The 20778-nt window shown below is 49.3% G+C and overlaps 1 pseudogene; it reads left to right on the top strand.

Annotated features, from left to right (window-relative positions):
• Positions 1–11601: 11601 nt before the first annotated feature.
• LOC140411459 (uncharacterized) lies at positions 11602–16784 on the top strand (annotated as a pseudogene).
• The last annotated feature ends 3994 nt before the right edge of the window (positions 16785–20778 follow it).

Raw genomic sequence — 20778 nt, 5'->3', positions numbered from 1 at the left:
GCAATGCAGTTCGCGTGAAAATCCCCTAGTCGCCACATTCCGGTGCCTGTTCGAGTCCACAGAGGAAGAATTCAGAATGTCCAAATTACCTAACAGCACGTCTTTCGGGACTTGTGGGAGGAAACTGGGGCTCCCAGAGGAAACCCTCGCAGACATGGGGAGAATGTGCTGACTCTGCACAGTGACCCAGCCGGGAATCAAACCTGGGACCCTGGCACGGTGAAGCCGCTGTGCTAACCACTGTGCGGCCGTGCTGCCCCTTGTTGTTCACAAGTAGGCTTACATTAACACTGCAGTGAAGTTACTGTGAAAATCCCCTAGTTGCGACATTCCAGCGCCTGATCGGGTACACTGAGGTAGAATTCAGAATGTCCAAATCACCGAACAAGCACATCTTGCAGGACTCGTGGGAGAAAACCGGAGTACCCGGAAGAAACCCATGCAGACACTGGGAGAACATGCAGACTCCGCACAGACAGTGACCCACACCGGTATACGACCCCAGGACCCTGGCGCTGTGAAGCAGCAGTGCTAACCACTGTGCTATCGTACCGCCTAGGCCCTATCGTTTTCAGCAGTTTCATCAGTGATCTTCCTTCCATCATAAGGTCAGAAGTGGAGATGTGTGTTGGTGATTTCACAATGTTCAACACCATTTGTGACTCCTCAGATACTGAAGCAGTCCATGTCCAAATGCAACAAGACCTGGAAAATAACCAGGCGTGGGCTGACAAGTGGCAAGTAACATTCATGCCGCACAAGTGGCAGGCAATGACCAACCCCAATAAGAGACATTCTAACCACTGCCCCATGACATTCAATGGCACCACCATCTACAAGGCACAAGTCAAGAATGTGATGGAATACTTTCCCCTTACCTGGATGAGAGCAGCTCCAACGACACTCAAGAAGCTTGACACCATCCAGGACAAAGCAGCCTGCATGATTGGCATGCCTTCCACAAATATTCACTCCTTCCACCACCAACGCACAGTAACAGTCATGTGTACTGTTATGGGCCAGGGTTCAGAGAACTCCAAAGTATATCATGGAGATCACCTGACCCACGTCTTTTACTAGATTGTGGTATGGGGAGCACACGGCCCATTCTATGGGTGTGGTGCAGCAGAAATCTAAAAGTAATATTTTTAAGCAAAACAATGTTTATTCTCTGAACTCAGTTAACCTTTTTAAAACATACAGTGACCATCTTAGCAACCATCAATTCGAATACAACTACCAAAGAATACAACACTCTAAGTAATCCTTAAACTTTCCTTTTAACATCCATAAGACAAAAACCCTTTTTACAGAAGCACTTCAGGTTTAAATACTCTACGAGAGCAGTTATCACTCTGAATTCACCAAATGATCTAGAGATAGTCTTTAGATGGCATAGAGATAAAAATTACACCTTCTTTGGCTGGCTGCAGCTCCAACACTCTAACAAAACTAAAAAACACAGACACACCCAAGCTTTTCCTCAAAGCGAAACTAAGAAGCAGAGTCAGAGCTCAGCTCCACCCACACTCTGACATCACTGCAGCCAATTGAGCAGACACACATTTCTTAAAGTGACATTCCCATGTCACCTCCCCACAAGAAAAAAAACCCCACCAACTTCAAGATGGTTTCATTTTTCACCTTTTCACTATCCTTTAAGAAATGCAGACAGTAAATATTCATTTCTGTTTCAAAAAAACACCACACGCAAACAGGTATAATAACATAGTCCATTTCAGTTCTTCTTCCTCCACCGAACCGGCTTCTCGTCATCACATTCGTGACAAAGCATCGGCTATCACGTTTTCTCGTCCTGCCACATGTATTATTTTTTAATGAAATTGCTGTAACAATGAACTCCATCGAAACAGCCTGGCATTGTTATTCCAGAATCGCTCCAAAAAGTCAATGGATTATGATCAATAAAGATAATTTTGTCAGACGGATTGCTGGTCACATAAATTTGAAAATGTTGCAAAGCCAGCACCAAGCTCAAAGTCTCCTTCTCAATCGTAGAATACTTCTTCTGGTGAGAATTCAATTTCTTAGAAAAATAACCAATAGGCCGTTCTCGCCCTTCGTTGTCGTCTTGTAGAAGCACCGCACCTACGCCCACATCACTCGCATCAACAGCCACTTTGAATGGTTTTGTGTAATTTGGGATGGCTAACACAGGAGCAGTGATTAATACCGCCTTCAGGCCGTCAAATGTCTGTTGACACTCCGCTGTCCACTGGAATTTGTTACGCTTCTTGAGCAAGTCCGTCAGTGGAGCGACCACAATGCGAAAATACGGTACAAGTTTATGGTAAAATCTACTCATACCAAGAAATCGCATTATTTCCCGTCCTGTCAAGGGTATCGGAAACTCCCCAATAACTTTTGTTTTCACATCCCGTGGGACCATTTGCCATTAGACCCTGTCCAATTGTATGGCCAAGGAAAGTGACTTGGGCATTTCCAAATTCACTATTGGCTAGGTTTATCACCAAACCCGCCTCCTGAAGTTGATCGAATAACTCCATCAGATGCTTCAAATGTTCTGTCCATGTCTGGCTGAAAATTACGAGATCATCGATGTATACCGCACAGTTGGGTAATCCTGAAACAACTTTGTTAGTTAACCGTTGAAATGTGGCTGGGGCGTTTTTCATGCCAAATGACAGAACCTTGAATTGGTATATACCCTCTGGAGTCAGAAAAGCTGAAATTTCCTTTGCCCTTTCGGAAAAAAGGTACTTGCCAGTAATCTTCAAGTAAATCCAGTTTGGAAATAAAAACTGATTGTCCCACTATTTCAATGCAGTCCTCCAAACGTGGGATAGGATAAGAGTCCATTATTGCAACTGCATTAACCTTTGAATAGTCCACACACAACTGTTGGGTACTGTCTGGTTTTGGCACCATCACGATGGGTGAGCTCCATTGGCTGCAACCCACTTCAATTATGCCATTTTTAAGCATACTTTCAATCTCTTTGTTAACCTGTGCTAATTTTAAAGGGTTAAGTCTATGTGGATGTTGTTTAAATGGAATAACATTTCCCACATCTACTTCATGTGTAGCCATTTTAGTGCTTCCCAATTTATCTCCACAACCTTGCCCGTCAATAACTCTTTCATGATCAGCCCATTTTGCCTCCGGAAGGTAACTGAACAATTTATCCCAATTTTTAAGAACATCCTCATTTTCCAATTTAATTTGAGGTATGTCAAATTCCCAGTCATCTGGATTTGGTTCGTCACTATGACTTAGAATCATTAAAACCTCCTCTTTTTTCTCTCCTTCCCTTTCAAAGAACATTTTAAGCATATTCACATGACATACGCGGTGAGTTTTCCTTCTATCCTGCCTTCTTACTACATAATTCACCTCACTTAATTTCCTTTCAATCTGAAAAGGTCCACAAAACCTTGCTTTTAAAGATTCACCTACCAGTGGTATCAATACTAAAACTTTATCTCCACAGGCAAAACTACGAACTTTGGATTTATTGCCCGCTACCCGTTTCATCACATGTTGTGCATTTTTTAAATGCTGTCCAGCCAAATCACCTGCTCTATTTAATCATTCCCTAAAATTCATCCTTCAACACTTCAGTTGTCTGATTTTCCACTGGCTTATCAACCACAGTAGGCATCACTCCCATCTGCCATCTAACTATATCATTACCTAAGATAAACTGTATTCCTGGACAAGATAGTTTCTCTATTACTCCTACGACCACTTCACTGGACTTCCCAACCTTACCTTATATAATGGAACACTACTCTTCTCACCCTGAGTTCCACATATTACCCCCTTTTCTGGCAATATTCCTCCCAAACTACATAACTCCTCATCTCTTACCTTCAAAGGTTGACTAGCTCCCGTATCTCTTAAAATTGTGACTGCTTTACCTGCTTCTCCTTATACACATGAGTAAACTTTACCCACACAAGTAAATTCTTTAAAGAGATCTGGCACCTTCTTATCAATCACCTCTTGATCAGGCTGTACAATCTTTTGCACCTCCTTCGCTTCACTTGGGCTTTCCTTCACCACTCTAACAAACCCCACTGTCTTATCCTGTTTTACCATATCAGCCTTCCCAGTGCTTTTCTTCCACCACCAACACTGTGACTTTACATGGCCTAGTTTATTACAGTGAAAACATTTAAACTTTTCATGTCCCTTCCAACATCCTGGATTTCCTTTCTAATCTGAGGTACATTCTCCTTATTATCTCCCATCAGATCACCTTTACCTTTACCACTTGAGTATTTCTCATGTCCCCAGTTTCTATCCCTCACAGGCTGAAACTGATGTTGTAAACCAAACTTTGATTTATGAACTAATTCATAATCATCTGCCATTTCTGCTGGTAATCTCGCAGTTTTAACCCTCTGCTCTTCCACATAAGTTCTCATTACATCAGGAATTGAATTTTTAAACTCCTCCAAAAGTATAATTTCTCTGAGAGCTTCATACGTTTGGTCTATTTTCAAAACCCTTATCCATCCTCATTCCCGTACCAGCCTCCCTGAACAGGCGCCGGAATGTGGCGACTAGGGGCTTTTCTCAGTAACTTCATTTGAAGCCTACTTGTGACAATAAGCGATTTTCATTTTCATTTTTCATTTCACCTATCAAAATTACTCTGTTTGATCCTTTTAAACTCCATGTCTGTTTGACCAGGTTCGTTCTTTAAATTTCTACACCTTTATCTGTAGACTTCAGGCACTAGTTCATATGCACCGAAGATGGATTTTTTCACCTCGTCATACGTCTCAGATAACTCCTCTGATAGTGATGCAAACACTTCACTAGCTCTACCTACCAACTTTGTTTGAATCAGTAATACCCACATGTCCTGTGGCCATTTCATTTGTTTAGCTACCTTCTCAAATGAAATGAAAAAGCTTCCACCTCCTTCTCATCAAACCTTAGCAATGCATGGACATACTTAAATAGATCTCCACCAAGCCTTCGACTATGTAGCTCTTCCACTTCATTCTCATCACTATCCTCCAATTGTACGTTTTTCTTTCCATCCACCAATCTTAACTGACTGTCATTTTTCATGGTCATTTTCCGAAGTTCAAACTCTCTCTTTCCCTGTCCTCTCGCTCTCTTTCTTTCTCCTCTCTCTTTCTCTCTCTCTTTCTTTTTCCCTGATCTGTATTTCCCTTTCTCTTTCTTTTTGTTCTGCTAGGGCCATTCTTTCTTTTCTCCTTTCTTCTCTCTCCTTTTCTTTTTCGTCTCTATCTCTTTTTCTCTCTTTTTCTTTTTCCTCTGTATCTCTTTCTCTCTCTTTTTCTTTTTCCCTGATCTGGATCTCCCTTTTTCTAACTTTTTTGTTCTGCAAAGGCTATTCTTTCTTTTTCTCTAATTTTGTATTCAAGCTGCTTTAATTCTTTTTCATGTTCAAGTTATTTGATTTGTAACTGACGTTTTGCCATTTCTAATGAGTCAGACTGTATCTCAGGCAATTGTAAATGCTCAGCCAGCACCGTAAGTATCTCATCTTTTCGTACCTTGGCAGGTAATGTTAAATACACTGTATTTGCCAAATCTAACAGTCTGTTTTTAGTCTCTGTCCGTAAGGTACTGCGTGTGTCCATCTCGACACCCAAAAACTTCTGAGCCTCTGAAAGAGCCATTGTCCACAACACACTCCCTACTTAAACTATAATACCACACCTGAAAAGCTACCACAATATGCTCGCCCCTCACCGTCTTTAAGTTAGCAAAGCCAACCCAATAGATAGACTTTTATCCCCTTCAAGCCCCCAATTTATTATGGGCCAGGGTTTAAAGAACTCCAAAGTATATCATGGAGATCATCTGACCCACGACTTTTACTCGATTGTGGTATGAGGAGCACACGGCCCACTCTACAGGTGTGGTACAGCAGAAATCTAAAAGTAATTTTTTTAAGCAAAACAATGTTTATCCTATGAACTCAGTTAACCTTTTTAAAACATACAGTGAACATCTTAGCAACCATGAATTCAAATACAACCCCCAAAGAATACAACATTCTAAGTAATCCTTAAACTTTCCTTTTAACATCCATAAGACAAAAACCCTTTTTACAGAAGGACATCAGGTTTAAAGTTTCTACCGAGAGCAGTTATCACTCTGAATTCACCAAATAATCTAGAGATAGTCTTTAGATGGCAGAGAGATAAAAATTACAACTGCTTTGGCTGGCTGCAGCTCCAACACTAAAATGAAACTAAAAAACACAGACACACCCAAGCTTTTCCTCAAGGCGAGACTATAAAGCGGAGCCAGAGCTCAGCTCCACCCACACTCTGACATCACTGCAGCCACTTGAGCAGACAAACATTTCTTAAACTGATATTCCCATGAAAGTACATCTACAAGATGAACTGCAGGAACTCAACATAGCACCTTAGATTGCAGCTTCCAACCCAAGACCACTACCATCTAAAAGGACAAGGGCAGCAATCACCTGGGAACATCACCCACCTGGAAGTTCCCCGTCCGAGTCACTGACCGTTCTGATTTGGAAAGATATCGTCGTTCCTTCACTGTGACTGGGTCAAAATCCTGGAACTCCCTCTCTAATAGCACAGTGGGTGTACCTACTCCTTATGGGCTGCTCGCCACTACCCTTTCATGGATAATTGGGCCTGGCAATAATTGCTGGCCAGTGATGCCCACATCCGCCTGCATGAAATGAAATGAAAATTGCTTATTGTCACAAGTAGGCTTCAAATGAAGTTACTGTGAAAAGCCCCTAGTTGCCACATTCCGGCGCATGTTCGGGGAGCCTGTTACGGGAATTGAACCATGCTGCTGGCTTGCCTTGGTCTGCTTTCAAAGACAGCAATTTAGCCCTGTGCTAAACAGCCCCTGCCTATGTACAGGTCTCCATTTTCTCATCAAGACATCATTTTTACGATAATAATACTCTGGTATACTCTCAGATTCCTCCTCCGTATATGCTTTCTGATATATCCGTTTTATTTCTACATCTTTCTGTTGTAACTCCGCCAATTTTCCTGAACTAAAAATATCCACCTCATCCTCTACCTGCTCTTGTTCTTTTTCAACCATCTGATCAAAAATTATTTCTGATAATTGCACTTCAACTTCATCTTCACTCTGATTTCTCCTCTTGTCTAAACCTGTGACTTTGCGAACTTGTTAGTACACAATCCGGAAAAATCCCAGGATATTCGTCCTTCAACACTTCAGTTGCCTGATTTTCCACTGGCTTATCAACCACAGTAGGCATCACTCCCACCTGCCATCCAAGATAAACTGTATTCCTGGACAAGAGAGTTTATCTATTACTCCTACTACCACTTCACCACCCTTCACTGGACTTTCCAACCATACCTTATATATTGGAACACTGCTCCTCTCACCCTGAATTCCAGATATCACCACCTTTTCTGGAAACATTCTTCCCAAACTACATAATTCCTCATCTCTTATCATTAAAGATTGACTAGCCCCTGTATCTCTTAAAATTGTGACTTCTTTACCTGCTCCTCCTGATACACCTGAGTAAACTTTACCCACACAAGTAAATTCTTTAAAGACATCTGGCACCTTCTTAACAATTACTTCTTGAACAGGCTGTACAATCGTTTGCACCTCCTTCGCTTCCCTTGGGCTTTCCTTTACCACTCTAACAAACCCCACTGTCTTGTCCTGTTTTACCACATTAGCCTTCCCAGTGCTTTTCTTCAACCACCAACACTGTGACTTTACATGGCCTAGTTTATTACAGTGAAAACATTTGAAACTTTTCATTTCTTTTACACCCTCCTGGATTTCTTTTTTAATCTGAGGTGCACTCTCTTTATTGTCTCCCATCAGCTCACCTTTACCTTCACCACTTGAGTATTTCTCATTTCCCCAGTTTCTATCCCTCACCGGCTGAAACTGATGACGGAAACCAATCTTTGATTTATGAACAAATTCATAATCATCTGCCATTTCCGCTGCTAATCTCACAGTTTTAACCCTCTGTTCTCCTACATGAGTTCTCACTACATCAGGATTTGAATTTTTAAACCCCTCCAAAAGTATAATTTCTCTGAGAGCTACATACGTTTGGTCTATTTTCAAAGCCCTTATCCACCTATCAAAATTACTCTGTTTGAGCCTTTCAAACTCCATGTATGTTTGACCAAATTCTTTCCTTAAATTTCTAAACCTTTGTCTGTAAGCTTCAGGCACTAGCTCATAAGCACTTAAGATGGATTTCTTCACCGACTCATACGTTCCAGATACCTCCTCCGGTAGTGATGCAAACACTTCACTAGCTCTACCTACCAGCTTTGTTTGAATCAGTGACTCCTGTGGCCATTTCATTTGTTTAGCTACCTTCTCAAATGAAATGAAAAAGGCTTCCACCTCCTTCTCGTCAAACCTTGGCAATGCTTGAACATATTTAAATAGATTCCCACCAAGCCTTTGACTAGGACGTTCTTTCTCACTATCCTCATCACTATCATCCAACAGTACGTTTCCCTTTACGTCTGCCAATTTTAACTGATTGTCATATTTCATGGCCATTTTCTGAAGTTCAAATCCCATCTCTTTATCTTTTTGTTCTGCTAGGGCTATTCTTTCTTTTCTCCTTTCTTCTTTCTCCTTTTCTTTTTCCTCTCTCTCTCTCTCTCTTTCTTTTTCCTCTCTCTCACTCTCGTATCCCAGCCACTTTAATTCTTTCTGATGTTCCATTTGTTGAATTTGCAACTGAATTTTTGCCATTTCCAATGAGTCAAACTCTATCTCAGGCAACTTTAAATGCTTAACCACCACCATAATTACCTCATCTTTTTCATATTTTGTCAGGTAATGTTAACTGCAATGTTTTTGCCAAATCTAACAGTCTGCGTTTCGTTTCTGTCCGTAAGGTACTACGTGTAACATTCTCCACCCACAAAAACTTCTGAGCCTTTGAAAGAGCCATTGTTCACAACACTTTCTCCACTTAAACTAAAATACTACACCGGAAAAGCATCAATCCTTCATTGTCTTTAAGTTCACAATAGCTAATCCAGTAGATCGACTTTTATCCCGGACCAGCCCCCAATTGTTATGGGCGAGGCTGTTCAGAACCCCAAAATGTATCATGGAGTTCAACCAACCTCTCCGTTGAATGGACTTGTTGCTTTTCCGAGCACACGGCTTTTTCCCGAGGCGTGGGATTACAATTATGGACACATGGGTTTTTAAACACAAAACAATGTTTATTCCATGAACTCAACTTAACATCTTAAATAAACATTGGATCTCTTAACACCCCTTACTTCAAAGATAACTCAGAAAATATTGCAACAACAAATAATTCCTGAAAATGTTCCTTCAAACTTCCAAGAGACTTAACACCTTTAAACAGTATCACATCAGGTTAAAGGATACACATATTTTCTGTAGAATGGCAGAGACTGTCGCAAACTGGCTTTCTACTTTTAAACTGCTCTCAGCAACACCAGCCAGGCACTTTTTAGCTGCTCTCAGCAAAACCAAACTGCAAAACTTGCAGATCTCTGGAAACACACAGACACTGCTTTTAAACTGAAACTAAAAACCTGCAAAATGGCTGACCTAAAACCCAGCCCCACCCGCTCTCTGACATCACTGTTTTCTTAAAGGTACATTGCATACACATCCATTTCTCAAAGGCACTCTTGCATGACACTGCAAATTAATGAATTAATCTCTACTTCTGTGAGGTGCCTTTTACTGTACATGTATGAACTTTTCACTTTCCTACACTTGCCAGCCAGTGTTTAGTGCTGTTTGATCATGGCTACTGGTGAATATGCTGGGCTCATATTACGTGGGCAAAGATGTCCCTGTAGATGATGCCTGAATGAAGCTGACTTTGTGATAAGTGATATCGACGTGCAACATTATTTCTGTGTTCAATTCCCATTCTGGCTCTGTTCTCAGCCTCCTGTGCTCTCCCAATGAAGCTCCAAAGAAAGCTGAGAATCGCGCCCCATGAGCACGAACCATCTGGACTCAATAAGGAGTTAACATTTCGAGATCGGAATTATTGCTCCTACTTTTTGGACAGCAGCAGCTGGTAATAATAGTGCTGTTGCAATTTACAGCTCCTCCAGACCCATCTTTTGTTTCTTATCCAATTCCGGTCCCCTTTCAACTTGCACCATTGACCCTTTCATCATTTTAGTCTCTTCTGCCTTCTAACCTATCAGAGACTTTGTTCTGTTCTCCCCTCCTCGCCCCACCACCTTAAAACTTGTTATATTCCGAATGTCTTCCAATTCCCAACAAAAGGTGACCAACCTGAAACACTGACTACGGGAGCAATTATCCCGAAACGTTTCTCAGTGTGGTCTCTGGTGGGAACCCAGGTCAATTCCTGCCGGGTGGTTTGGCGCAATGCAGATCGCAATCTCCCGCGGCGCCGGTCCGACGCAGTTCCGCCATTCTCCCAACCGGCGTCATCGAGGTCGGCGCTGCGCCTGCCGGAGATTCTCCGGGCCGCCCGCTATTCAGCGGCCCGGATGGGCCAAGGTCCCGACAGCGTGACCCCAGGTCACGCCATCGCCGTTCACCCCTCGTAAATAAACTCGTCAGCCACTCGTGCTGGATGACGATGTGGAGGAAGGAGGGGAGTGGCCGGCCTCACCGTAGGCAGCAGGAAGTGGCGTCCACGGCCGGTGCTGGGGGGCGGTGGGAGGGTTCTCGGAGAAGGATGCCGCCATGCCCGCAGGGGGTGCGGGGGCTGGGTGGTGTGTGTGTGGAAGGAGAAGGATGCTGACATGCTCGGGGGGGGGGGGGGGGGTGTGTGCTGGGGAGGAGCAGCGGTGGCAGAAGGAGTGGGGAAAGGAGGACGGGGTGGGGAAAGGAGGAGGGGGTGGGGAAAGGAGGAGGGTGGGGGGGAAAGGAGGAGGGTGTGGGGAAAGGAGGAGGGTGTGGGGAAAGGAGGAGGGGTGGGGAAAGGAGATGGGGTGGGGAAAGGAGGAGGGGTGGGGAAAGGAGGAGGGGGTGGGGAAAGGAGGAGGGGGTGGGGAAAGGAGGAGGGGGTGGGGAAAGGAGGAGGGGGTGGGGAAAGGAGATGGGGGTGGGGAAAGGAGGAGGTAGTGCAGGAAGGAGTGGGGAAAGGAGGACGGGGTGGGGCATGCAGGAGGGGTGGAGGAATGAGGAGGGGGTGGGGAAAGGAGTAGGGTGTGGGGAAAGGAGGAAAGGGTGGAGGAATGAGGAGGGGGTGGGGAAAGGAGGAGGAGGGTGGACAAATGAGGAGTGGGTGGAGGAAATGATGCCGCCATGCTGTGGGGGGGGGGGGCAAGGTTACCCGCGGGAGCGACATGCCAGCCGGCCTGCCATGGCAGGACGGTAGCGAAGACACGCTTCCAAATGCACGTCATGGTGATGGGCTGAGGCCAGTGGCGCCGCAGTGAGGAGGGACGGGGTGAGGTGGGCAGTGGACGGATACTGTGGGCAGGGCGAAGGTTGCATGCATGTCTGCAGCGAAACCAGGCAGCCGGAGCCCCCATGTATCCCATGGGCCCTGGCTGTCGAGGTTCATAGCGCCATCGTTAAACATGTTGTTGTCTCTCCTTCCCAAACCCCCCGCACTTTGTGTAGTTCGTCATGTTTGCACACCAGCCAGTTACGTTTGCCGCCGTGGCGGGAGCAGCTGCCCTGCAGGTAGCCATTCGGCGCTGCCGATGCAGGCGGCTCAGAGCAGCTGCTGGAGCAGCGGCTGGAGCAGGGGGACTGGCTGCAGAGGGCCCCGTGCCAGCCGCTCATGCTGCAGGCCCTCCAGCCTGACAGGTGCATGAGGAGGCGGAGGGTGACAATTACCCCCACATCGTCCGGCATGCAGAGGACGAGGATTCGGATCCTGATGAGGCGCAGGGGCAGGAGCAAGAGCAGGTGGTGGTGCCAAGGCACCGGAGGCGCCCCATGCTGCCTCGAGTGTACCGGGACCACATGTCGTTCCAGGACCTTCCGGATACGGCATGCAGGAGGAGACTCCGATTGAGTCGGGAGACCGTGGCACATATATGCCATTTCATGGCGCACCTGGCACTACATGGAATGGGGGAAGGACATGCTTTCCCAGTGACCGTCAAGGTCACGGTTGCCCTCAATTTCCTCACCACGGGGACCTGGCTGGAATCTCGCAGGCATTGGTGCACCGGTGCATCCGGGCCGTCACCGACGCCCTGTATGACATCGCCGACAGGTACATAAAGTTTCCGTAGGACCGTGCACACCAGGCTTACCGGGCAGCGGGATGCGCGGGCGGCCTCTGGGGTCCTCGGGGGGGAGGGGGGGGGATCTGGCCCCGGGAGGTGGCCCCACGGTAGCCTGGCCCGTGATCGGGGCCCACCGATCCGCGGGCGGGCCTGTGCCATGTGGGCACTCTATTCGTCCGCACCGGCGGCTGTAGCGGTCCGCCATGGGCGGTGCGGAGACAAACCCCTCCGGCTGGGATGACGCCGGCCGATGTGGCGCAAACCGCTCTGGTGCCTGCCTAGCCCCTTTGCCGTGGCCCGATGCCAGAGTGGTTCAGGCCACTCCTCGGCACCGGGACCCCCCCACCCCGCCGCGTAGGGGAGAATCCCGCCCTTGATCTCCATCACTCTGGCTTCACACTGCGCCGGTGAGTGGGAGAATTCCAGGAGAATGAGAATCCAGCTTAAAACAGAACCTGCATATTTAAATAAGGGTGTTGGGCACGAACCGAGGGCGGGATTCTCCGATAATCGGTGCAATGGCCGGAACTCGGCGCCAAAAATGGCGCTAATCACTCCGGCATCGTGCCCCCCGAAACGGCGCAAAGTCTCCGGCCCGGAATGGGCTGGCAGCAGCGTGATGCCATTCGCGGTGGCGTCACCCGTCACGGCTTCGCAGCACAAAAGATGCCCCCTTCCCCCACAGAGACCCGTCAAAATGGCCGCCCGACACACAGCGCCGCGGTTCCAGGAGCGGTTATCGAGGCGCTCCTGGACACAGTGGAGCAGAGGAGGGAGGACCTGTTCCCCGGACACGGCCGCAGGGTCACTCCACGCCTCAGCCAGCTGCTCTTCCACTTCCCCCTCCTCTGCCTGCAGCACATCGCCCCTCGTCTGGGCTATGTTGTGCAGGATGCAGCAGACCACAACAATGCGGCCGAACCTATCTGATGGGTACTGGAGGGCCCCTCCAGAGTGGTTCAGGCACCTGAAACGCATCTTCAGCAGCCCAAAGCACCTCTCTATCACACCCCTGGTCGCTGCATGGGCATCGTTGTAGCCAATCTCCGCGCCAGTCTGTGGCCTCCGTATAGGCGTCATCAGCCACGACCGCAACGGGTAACCCCTGTCGCCCAGCAACCAGCCCCTCAGCCGGGGGGGCCTCCCTCGAACATGGTGTGGATGAAAGATTGCGTCAATACGAATGAGTCATGTACACTGCCAGGGTACCGGGCGCAGACATGCAGGATCCTCATGCGGTGGACGCAGGGCACCTGCATGTTCATGGAATAGGTCCCCTTTCTATTGGTAAACACGGCCCTGTTATCCGCAGGTGGCCGCACGGCGACGTGCATCCCATCGATCGCACCCTGGACCATGGGCATCCCGGCCGCCGCAGTGAAGCCCACTGCCCGGGCATCCTGGCTGGCCCGGTCCACAGGGAAGCGGATGTAGCGATCCGCAATGACATATAGGGCGTCTGTCACTGCCCGGATGCACCGGTGCACCGATGCCTGCGAGATGCCGGACAGGTCCCCACTCGGCGCCTGGAATGACCCCGTGCCATAAACGTTCAGGGCCACCGTAACCTTGACGGCCACAGGGTGAGTGTGTCCTCCCCCAATGCCACGCGGTGCCAGGTGTGCCATCAGGTGGCTCATCCTCAGTCTCCTCCTGCATGCCCGGTCCGTGAGGTCTTGGTACGACGAGCGGGGCCGGTACACACAGGGCCTCATCGGGCGTCTCCGTCGCCATGGCACCACCACCTCCTCCTCCTGCTCCTCCTCGTCCTGTCGGGCGGGCGGCCCTCCAGCCTGGGCGACTGGCACCTGCCTCCCTGCAGCAAGCTCCTCTGCGGCAGCCTCCGAAACCTCCCTGGCACGCTCCTGCTCGAGCTCCCCCAGGGCAACATGTAGAAGTTCGGTTCCCGTGATGGCGGCCAACATTTCCGGGTGATCACCAAACATTATCCCCCCCCTGCAGGCAGGTGCCATGGGCTGCATGGTCGACACTGGAAGCTGGCACCTGGCCAAGCGGACAAACTCCCCAACACCCCCACCCCTCCCAGGCACTTGCCCCCCCTCTCCACCTCCACCCCCCACCACACACCCCAACTCCAAACCCCCTCCACTCCACACACAACCCCCTCACACCACCCCCCCCACTCCACCCCCCCCACTCCACCCCCCCACTCCACCCCCCATCCTCCGCCCCACTCCACCCACCCCACTCCACATCCCCCCACTCCACCCCCCCCACTCCACCCCCCCACTCCACCCCCCCACTCCACCCCCCCACTCCACCCCCCATCCACCGCCCCACTCCACCCACCCCACTCCACATCCCCCCACTCCACCCCCCCCCACTTCACCGCCCCACTCCACCCCCCCACTGCACCCCCCCCACTCCACCCCCCATCCACCGCCCCACTCCACCCACCCCACTCCACATCCCCCCCACTCCACCCCCCCCACTCCACCCCCCACTTCACCGCCCCACTCCACCCCCCCACTGCACCCCCCCCACTCCACCCCCCCCACTCCACCACCCCCACTCCACCCCCCCACTCCACCCCCCCACTCCACCCCCCCACTCCACCCCCCCACTCCACCCACCCCACTCCACATCCCCCCCCACTCCACCCCCCCACTCCACCCCCCCCCACTCCACCGCCCCACTCCACCGCCCCACTCCACCCACCCCACTCCACATCCCCCCCCACTCCACCCCCCACTCCACCGCCCCACTCCACCCACCCCACTCGACATCCCCCCCACTCCACCCCCCCACTCCACCCCCCCACTCCACCCCCCACTCCACCCACCCCACTCCACCCACCCCACTCCACCCCCCACTCCACCCCCCACTCCACCCACCCCACTCCACATCCTCCCCACTCCACATACCCCCCACTCCATCCACCCCACTCCACATCCTCCCCACTCCACATCCCCCCACTCCACCCCCCTACTCCACCCCCCCCACTCCACCCCCCCCCACTCCACCGCCCCACTCCACTCAACATCCCCCCCACTCCACCCCCCACTCCACCCACCCACTCCACTCCACATCCCCCCCATTCCACCGCCCCCCGCTCCACACCCCCTCCCCCCATTCCACACACACACACCCCCCTCCCCACCAACTGCCGCCGCGCCGTCACATCTCCTGCGGCCATCCCACGCCAAGACCTACCTTGCGAGACCTACCACCGCTACCATGAGAACTCGTTGACGCCGTTAGATAGGTGGTTTAATTGACGCCGACATGACCGGCGGGACTTTGGCCCATCCGGCCTGGAGAATTCCGGTGGCCCCGGGGCCCGTAGCGGCGCGCTGGTCCTTGCCATTCTCCGAGACGTGCGGCACGATTCGCGTCAGCGTGATTTTTTGGGGGCCGGAGAATTCGGGAACCGGCGGGTTCGGGATTCACGCCGCCCCACGGTGATTCTCCGACCCGGCGGGGGGTGAGAGAATCCTGCCCCCGATCACGGCAGCTGGAGCGGTCAAGGAACATCGGAAATTGTTCGACAACCGGCGCAAATCCCTTTTCGGGCCTCTCCCGGGATTTTACCGACTTCGCAGAATTTGCACTGGGCGCAATGCGGCTGGAGAATTGCCCGCTGTTTCTCTACCGGTGCTGCTTAATATTTCCAGAAATTTCTGTTCATGTTGTACATTTAATAACTGAACTTGTTCATCATCACTGATTTAACTAAATACAAATAACAGACTGATGCTTGAGCAAGATTTCTTTACATGTGCCAGGCACAGGTTGCTGTAAGCACATTGAATCTTGCGGAAGTTATAATTTGCCTTCTGTAATCTTTTCACAACATGGTCATGCAGAAACTTAAACAGCATTTTGTCTCCAGCACAAGTATGTTTAATGCTGTATGTTTATGTTTTTCAGAGCGATGCCTGTTTAGTGCCTGTTGATGACCCAAAGGCCACCAATGCTACAGAGGAAATAAACACTGTGACTAGTTCTATTACGGTGCAGGAGTACTTTGCCAACAGGATGGCTCAACTGAAAAAAATCAAAAACAGGGCATGAGATCGATCGAAGCAGTGCTGTTCAGGAACTCAAAGGAGGTGATTTGATTCATTCGAAGAAGTAAAAATTAAATCCAAAAAGAAGAAAAAACGCTGCAGAGGAGATGCTGACAGGATTTGTAACTTCAACCAACTGTCTCTACCCACAAAGCAAGTCGAGGGTGAAGGTGATGTAGAACTAAATAGTGGTCTGATAGAAGACAGCCCAGTTAAGGCAAATTACCAGACTAAAAGGAACTTCAGAAAAAGCAGAGCGAAACATTCGGTGTCACTCAACCAGAATATTTGTCCTTTAGGAGAAGTTGAATCGGAAGAGGTTCAGGTTGAACAGTACTCGGCAGTAAATGAGTCATCGGAGAAGCAAAACGAGCAGGATTGGGAAGAGAATAAGAAGAAACGAAAGAAGTCTAAGAAGAAAGCAACAGCCACGGGTGAAGATGAGGTTTCTCAATCCTGTCATTCAATAGAAAGGAGGAGGAAAAAGAAAAGAAATAGAAGATTTGGGACATGCCGAAATTGTTGGCCCATTTTTAATTGAAAACTATCCAAATGACTTATTTTATTACTAATTGCAGAGTACTTAAATTGTTCCTCTACATTAAGGGCGTTGTAGTCTTACAGCGACTGTTGGAATTAAATTTAAGCAGTAAGCTTGGTAATGAAGTTTGGAATACTTGAAGCAAGGAAAGCGATTAAAAGCATGTTTAAACAATTTTCTTATAAATGCACAAAATAAAATGATTATGTTTATTTGTGGGTATTGACAATAGAGGGCACGATCAAACGGCCTCGTCGCACCCGACTCGGTGACGCGACATGGCCATTAAATCTGGGGAGAGGCCTCTCGCTAGATTTGCGACGCTCGGAATGCCTCGCAAGACCTCGTGAGACGTCCCAATCTGGATCTCGCCCTCACTGGGCGACATCCGGATATACATCTCAAATGATCCATTCGGCTCATTTAAATATGTCGGCTCCCGAGGTCCAGGGGTCCACAGAAACGGGGGCCAGGCGTAACGGCACCTCGCTGGATGGGGTGGGAGGCGATCGGTGATCCGCCCCAGGTAACTGGACAGGGTGGCACCCTGTCACTGATTATGCCACCCGGGCACCTTTGCAATAAAATAAGTTTGTGCGTATTGACAATAGAGGGCATGATCAAACGGCTTTGTCGCACCAGACTCGGTGACGCGACAAGGCCATTAAATCTGGGAAGCGGCCTCTCGCTAGATTTGTGACGCTCGGAACGCTTCGCAAGATCTCGTGAGACGTCACAATCTGGATCTCGCCCTCACTGGGCGGCATGCAGATATACATCCCAAATGATCCATTCGGCTCATTTAAATATGTTGCGCCTACTTCCCCCGAGGTCCGGGCACTAGCAGCCTCACCTGGGAGACCTCGCCATGGTGCCGTTTAGCACTGGTCCAGAGAAACGGGTTCTGGGTGTAACGGCACCTGAGGGTGGGGGTGTTCCCAGGCCATTGGAGACTCATGGGTGGTCGGGGACAGAGCAAGATGGCACCCTGGCTCTGCCTCTGGCACCCAGACCACTTGACAGTGCCAGGACACTCAGGTGCCAGGATGGGACTGCCAAGGGTCAGCGCCTGAGGGGGGGGGCATGCCCAAATAAGGATGGGTGTATGAAGGGTAGGTCTGAATAGATCGCCTAATGGTTGGGGGGGGGGTTGTTAAGGGTGTGTTTCCTGAAATGGTGGTTTGGGGGGGGGGGGGGCTTAAAAGAGTCATGAAGAGGAGGGTCCCTCAGCAACCCATAGCTGAGTGACCACATTTGGTGGGGTGGGGAGGGGGAGAGTAAAATTACCTGTGGGTGGGGGATATGGGGACCAGTTGGAACAACACTTGGTGGGTGGGGGGGGGGGGGGGGTTCTCCCAGGCAATCGGTGATCTGCCCCAGGTAACTGGACAGGGTGGCACCCTGACACCGATGCCACCTGGGCACCACCAGCCTTGTACCCTGACCTTGCCACTTGGCTACCCTGGCAATGCCACCTGGGCATCAGCCTGGCTCTGCCGGTATACCCAGGTGGTGCTGGAAGGGACACTGTCAGGCCAGCAGTGTCAAGGTGCCCAGAACAAATGCTTGGTTTTTGGTAAGATCGTGCTCTAAGTGTGGATAAATACCATTTTGGAATGCACTGAAAAAAACGGGAAAAATACTCTACCAAACTCACCCAAAATGACACTTGGAATTTTTTCTTTTCTTTAAATGTTTTTATTCAGGTTTTTCATTTTACACAATACAAAATAAACACGTCTGTGTAGACCAGTTACAATTTACAAAAGCCAGACATTGGAGGTAACCCCCAAGTCCCTACCCCCCCCCCACCAATCACCAACTCCCCTGTCCCTTTCATATTACTTTATTCAATATTTACATCTGTACATTGTACAACAGGTGAGCGAGACAGTTCGATGTATAGTTTTGTTACTGTTGGTCATATTATGGGCAGCACAGTGGTTAGCACTGTTTCTTCACAGCGCCAGGGACCTGGGTTCGATTCCCAGATTGGGTCACTGTCGACGCAGAGTCTGCACGTTCTCCCAGTGTCTGCGTGGGTTTCTTCCGGGTGCTCGGTTTCCTCCCACAAGTCCCGAAAGACGTGCTTGTTAGGTGAATTAGACATCCTGAATTCTCCCTCAGTGTAGCGAACAGGCCCGCGGAGTGTGGTGACAAGGGGATTTTCACAGTAATTTCATTGCAGTGTTAATGTAAGCCTACTTGTGACACGAATAAGGATTATTTATTAATTCTTCTGGCCCCCTCTTCCCGTGTCCCCTCCTGATTTTTCCCTGGGCACCTCCCTTGCTGCTCCCCTTCCTCCCACATGTGGGTGTGGTTGGCCGGGCCTCCCTGGCACCATTCACACTGGTCTTCCACCTCCGGGAAGAACCTGTTCATGTGAGCTCTGATTAGGTGCGCTCTGTGCACCACTTTGTGCTGCATGCGGCTTAGCCTTGTGCAGGAGATGGTGGAGTTCTCCCTGCTCAGTGCTTCGCTCCAGAGTCCCAACCTATGTCTGTCCCTAGTTTATACTCCCTCTTCTGTCTTGCTCCATGTAATGGTGTCCTCACCTTCCTAACAGTTGTCCCTAAATGTCCCGACAGTTCCCCTTCTCAATACTGTCCACGTCAGCAGTTCCTCCAGCAATGTGTCTCTCAGGGCCCGAGGGTACTTTGCCATCTCCTTGCGGTAAAATGTTTTGATTTGCAAGCGTTGGAGCTCCTGTCCGTTCAGTAGCTCCAGTCTTCCCGTCAGCTGGTCCATGGTTGAGAGTCTGTCCTCCATGTAAAAGTCCCAAATCACTCGCGTCCCCCTGGCCTGTCTCCACTTCTTAACAATGGCGTCAAGCATGGCTGGTGGGAATTTGTGGTTACCGCATATGTAGGCCATGATGGACATCTCGTTTAAGACGATCATATCATTCCAGATTTTAACGTAGCTACCACCACTGGGCTGGATGTGTACTTTGCCAGGATGGTTGGGAGCACTGCGTTGGTTAGGGCTCGGAGGGTTGTTTCTGTACAGGAGGACACCTCCATTTTCACCCTTTCCTTGCTCGGCTCCCTTACTCATCCCCTCGCTCTCTCGGCTGTGGCTTCCCAGTGGTAGTATTGCAGGTTCGGAAGTGCTTGGCCTCCCATATTTCTTCTCTGCAGTGTATTCTTACAGATTCTTGCCCACACAAATGGCATAATTATTTTGGCTATTCCTTGGAACAAGGCCTTGGGGATGAAATCAGTATGGATCTTCTCAATGGTATTGAAATTCCAGAGTTAAGTTCCTGACCAGTGAGGCTCCTAATTGAGAGTACTGTGTTCCATTTATTCTATTCCTTTCTGTGATGCTCCCTGGTAGCTTAATTTAGATCGTACTATTTAGTTGAACTTTTTAAACTAGTTCTGCCCTTTTTAAAAACGTTTTTGGTATTTGATAGATTTGTCCCCCTTCAGAATGATAAAACTGGGACATCAAACAATGTGGAGAAGCAGGGAATCATTCTGAACTTCCACATTTAACTACAGCTGTGCAGATACTGGAAGTTGTGCTATCAGCCTTGCATTGTAGCGGTGAAAATACTGACATTTTTGCTGTTACAACAGCAAATCCCAGGCCAATGTAGATAAATATCTCCAAGAAAGGCAAGGCCATTGCTTTCAATGGATCATGTACAGTTTACATTGCGATGGCCGCCACTAACTGATAACAAATAGATGATTAACCATTGCCAAATGCCAAAACCAGTAAAAGAATTTATATTCTGGTGGGCTGCTCCTCTCAGACAATTTGATGATCAAATCCTCAGCCCAGTCTGGTATCGATCTAGCTCTGAGTGGCTTCATTCATATTCAAACCCTGGCATGTGCCCAGGTAGCTGATCTCATCTCAGAAGATTTATCCAAGAACTCAGGTGCACAGAATCCATATCAAGGGCAGCACGGTAGCATAGTGGTTAGCACTGTTGCTTCACAGCACCAAGGTCCTGGGTTGAATTCCCACCTTGGGTCAC

Source organism: Scyliorhinus torazame, chromosome 4, assembly GCF_047496885.1.
Source record: "Scyliorhinus torazame isolate Kashiwa2021f chromosome 4, sScyTor2.1, whole genome shotgun sequence".
Lineage (NCBI taxonomy): Eukaryota > Metazoa > Chordata > Chondrichthyes > Carcharhiniformes > Scyliorhinidae > Scyliorhinus > Scyliorhinus torazame.
Note: the sequence above shows the minus strand (reverse complement) of the source record. Positions and strands in the feature narration are given on the sequence as shown.